The 4,546-nt window shown below is 37.3% G+C and overlaps 1 pseudogene; it reads left to right on the forward strand.

The window, feature by feature from the left end:
• The first annotated feature begins 2,622 nt into the window (after nt 1-2,622).
• LOC118609783 lies at nt 2,623-2,741 on the forward strand (annotated as a pseudogene).
• Nucleotides 2,742-4,546: the final 1,805 nt, after the last annotated feature.

Genomic DNA, 4,546 nt, shown 5'->3' on the forward strand with positions numbered 1-4,546 from the left:
GAAATTTAATTCATCATTTAAAATTTAACATTTTTGTTATTGTTGACTTCCTCATTATATTGAACATTTCTGAAGACACAGATTTTATGGTAAAGCTTTTAGTTCCTTGAACTAACACTGCATCTTGTTCATAGTATATATTAATTCACTGATGTGATCAAAAAGAATTTACTATTATCAAAGACCAACCTTGCATTGGGTACTGCTAGCTACTGGGTATATGGCAATACATTTTAAAAGTGTCTACTTTCATGAAGCTTACATTTTAGTGGAGAGGGACTGCTAATAATCTTTGTGTTAATTATTTAACTAAAACTATTTGAAACTAGGCAGTGTCAGGCAGTGTCACCATGGAGCTGCCCAGCCTTGGTTTAGCTATGCCCTGGAAAGGAGGACTAGCCAATTGAAACACAAGAAGGCTTCAGGCATGCAAAGGCTGTGTAAAAAGCTGCCCAAAGCAGGCGTGAGCCTCCTGTGATTGACAAATAGTGGGAATGAGGTAAGAAGTCTAAGACATGGTCACTGACAAGGAGAGTGGTGGCTGAGAAGTTTGGAAGGTACCAGGTCAGATCAGAGGGCTCTGAGGATTAGGGAAAAGGGTCAGATTTTTTCCAAGTGATGCAAACTAACTGATGTGTTCTAAACAAGCCAATAAAAATCTGATTTTTATTTTTAAAAAGCACCTTGGTTACAGTGTAAAAAAATTTTATAAGCAGTTGTCTCTACCCTCCAGACTGCTATAACAAAATGCCATTACCTAAGTGGCTTATAAATAACTGACATTTATTTCTCACCGGTCTGGAGCCTGGGAAGTCCAAGATCAAGGCACAGGAGCATTGCATTCAATGTCTGGTGAGGTACTGCTTCCTGGTTCCTACTTGCTATGTCCTAACATTATCAAGCTCTCTGAGATCTCTTTTATAAGGTCACTAATCCCATTCATGAGGCCTTCAACTTTATGACCTAACTTGCTCCCAAAAGCCCCACCTCCTAATACCATTACCATTTGGGGATTAGGATTTCAACATTCTCTGCTAGAGCTATTAGACTTTTGAGAGGGCACAAACATGCAGTCCACAGCAATGGTCAGCTGGTTTCAGAGTTTAGTGCTTTCCCTCCACTTTCTAAAGAGAAGAAACAAATAACACACTTAAATTCACAGAACAAGGGACAGGCAGAGCTCTGATTCAAGTTCAGTTATGTTTAATCCAAAGAATCTGATCTTTGATAAAATAGGTCTTAATACGCTCTTAAATTAATTGCTTATTCTACCTTATCAATCAACTTTAAGGTAACAATGGAGTTTATCTTACAATAACATTAAAATGTTCTTTATCCACATTGTGTAGAGTGATACGCGATTTGGAAGAGAAAATGTGCTCAATGAAATTTGAGTCCCAGGTTGGCTGGCTGACTGTTAACAAGTCTGGTGGTATGGACCTAGCAACCAGGGAAGAGAAAACACTAATCTGTGATATAAAAATCCACCAGTCTGTAATGAAATGATTAGCCCATTGATTTGATATTTAACTAAAAGCAAAAGAGAGCTGAATCTAAATTTTCATGGAACATTTCTGATGCCCATAAAAGTTTAAGAAAAGTCTATGTTTCCTATTTTTATCATTTATGTATCTTTTTATATTTCTATTTAACATGGTTGTCTTGTCATAGCTGTAGATAAAATACCAGTGAATATGTCACTAAAATTGTGTGCCTTATGAGTATTAATGCCGTTTTGAAGAAAGGCATTCAGTGCATGCTCAGCTTATCGTTAATTTTGAACACAATTACTGTGACACTGATGTATTCAGAATTGTGTTTGTATCACTAAAGAGTCACTTTGAAATATGATTTTCTCTTTAAGAGACTCTCAGGCAAAAACGTGAAGTAAAAAAGCCTAGGAGAGTTAAGTGTCTAGAAAACAAGATTAGCCTTCCTCTCCCGTTCTTTACTAAACAAAATTAAGCTCAGATTTTTCATTGGTGACAGTTTTAGAGAATTCCACTTTTTCTTTGCCTTTATAAACTCTAGGAGGAAATGCTACAGGAATTTCTGTTCATTCTTTGTCTTATGGTTTCATTGTTTTGCTACACAAGTGGGGAGTGACCCAATGTGAATGTAACTGGTAGGTCCAGCACCACTAACAACACTTGATTGTGGTTCGGGGGAAATGCTCTAAAATCTCTCTAGAGCTATTAGATAAAATTCATCCTTGTGGTTAACTGCAGGTGACAATTTATCCATTCCTCAGTGTATATAAATACAAAAAGTAAAATATAATAGTCACTTAGAAGGCAGGACATCACATCACATACTTTCTTAGAGATAAGACCCTGTATCTTATTTTAGAATATTTATTTTAATTCAATAAGAAAAACCAAATGTCAAATAATACTCAAATCTGTCTGAATAGAAGTCATGCCCACTAATGGACAATATAGTGTATACTATACAGTGTATAGTTTCCAAGAACAGAGAATAAAATTTTTAATCAACTGCATATAAAAAGAACACTGGTAGGTAAATCGATCAGCCCAAAGAAATAAACTTTTGGCATTGACAAAGTTGCTGACTGCCTCACTCTTTAGTATACAGAGCAATTCAAGATTTACTGGGAATGAGGTCTATGGCTATGCCACCCTGTACAAGCCTGATCCTGTCTGATCTAGGAAGCTAAGCAGGGTCGGGCCTGGTTAGTACTTGGATGGGAGAACACCTAGGAAGACCAGGTGCTGCAGGTGTAAAAAATAACAAATATGGAATTGGAAGCTGACAAGGTCCTTGGAATCTGTGAGGTCAACCAAGGGTTGCCTTGCAAAAAAAAAAAAAAAAAAAAAAAAGATTTACTGGAAATGAGTAAGGAATCTTTGCAAAAGAACAAGGAACTGACTATAAAAGAAGGAATCAAGATCTCACTTCCTTTTCCTTTTCAGGAAATCTCAACAGAGATTGGTAGGCAGGAAAGATAACTGAGACTTCTCATGTGGGACCTCATCTTGATAGAGAGGGAGTTGAAACTGGTAATAAGGCACAAGGTCAGGGTGAAGGAATAAAGTTGTCAAAGGCCAGCTCCTTGATAGTAAAGGCATTAAGCAAGGGAGAAAATGCAAGAGCTGGGAGTAGGCAACAACATCTGGAGAAACCAAATGAGAAACAAGAAATACGTGAGCTGAAGAGATATGACAGGACTGCAAATGCTGTTACTGGAGCTAGCAGGGTGCATGCTATGTAAACCGAAGGAGCTGATGAAATCACACAGCAAGGGTGTATGGAGACACATGGAAGATAAAACCTAAGTTGAGCTATTCCTAGCATGTAGATATATCTGAGCACCTTCGGAGTAAAATAGTATAGGGGTAGGTCTCTTAGTAAAGAGGAAACAAAGAAAACAGACAAAGCGTCCATTCTGAGGGAATATCACATTTCTGGAGGCAACTTTTAGTTCTGCAAGACATGCTCCTTGGACCATCCTTAGACCTGGCTCTTTGAACTTGTACCATTGTTAGTAAATAAATATGACTGGGCAGAAAAGAAGTGCTAAAGGGAAAAACTGGAAGGTTTGAGGGCTGTGCCCTCCATGTGACCAAAGAGCAGAGATGAGGGGATGGCCAAGTAGCAATGATGGGAGGCTGTGGTCTGAGAGAGGCACATCGGAAGTATAAGACTTTAGGGGTGTAATGGTTTCATTAGAATGCAAATTCCATGGTGTTGTCCTAAGAGAGGATGATGGAAGCTGAAGAGAGATGAAACGAGTTTGATTTGAAGAGATCAAGGAACTGAATATTAGAATGTAAGTTGCTTGCCCATATAAACATTGAAATCACATATCTAATTCAGAGTTAGAGTGAAAGATGAAACTGAATTGTTATACAAAGTCCTTAATCATTATGGACCTCCTTTGGAAATAGTAGATGGCAGTTAGGAAAAGAAATATTGCTAGATGATGTGGGTTTACCACTGGGGCAGCAGAATAATGGTCTAGAACTGTTCTGTCCATTACAGTAGCCACTAGCTTCACATGGCTACTAAGTACTTGAAATGTAGTTAATTCAAACTGAGATGTGCTAATATCTGTGACACACTGTTAATATCTGTGACACACCAGGTGTTGAAGACTTAGTACATTAAAAAGGCTGTGAAATAAGCATCCAACTTAATAATTTTATATTAATTTCATGTTGAAATAGAGATGTTTTGTATATTTTGGGTAAAATAAAATATCTTTCACTTTTTAAAAGATGGTTACAAGAAAATCTAAAATTACCTTTGTGGCTCACATATGTGGCTTACATTATACTTCCATGAACGAGGCTAATCTAGAAACGTAAATGATTCAGATAATAATTCTATCCTTTCTTCTTACTGAGTGCTGATATATAAAAAGCCAGAGCGAGCTTTGTTTTTTCCTATGGTTTTGATATAGAGCCTTATGATATAATGAAAACATGAAGTTATTAAAAGTAGATGAGTGCTGGCTAGGACCAAATATTGTGAATAAGCCACAGCCCCACTCCTTCCCTGATTCTGGGTTTGAATTGGTGTGGGA

This window comes from Rousettus aegyptiacus, unplaced genomic scaffold (assembly GCF_014176215.1).
Source record: "Rousettus aegyptiacus isolate mRouAeg1 unplaced genomic scaffold, mRouAeg1.p scaffold_m13_p_11, whole genome shotgun sequence".
Taxonomy (NCBI): Eukaryota; Metazoa; Chordata; class Mammalia; order Chiroptera; family Pteropodidae; genus Rousettus; species Rousettus aegyptiacus.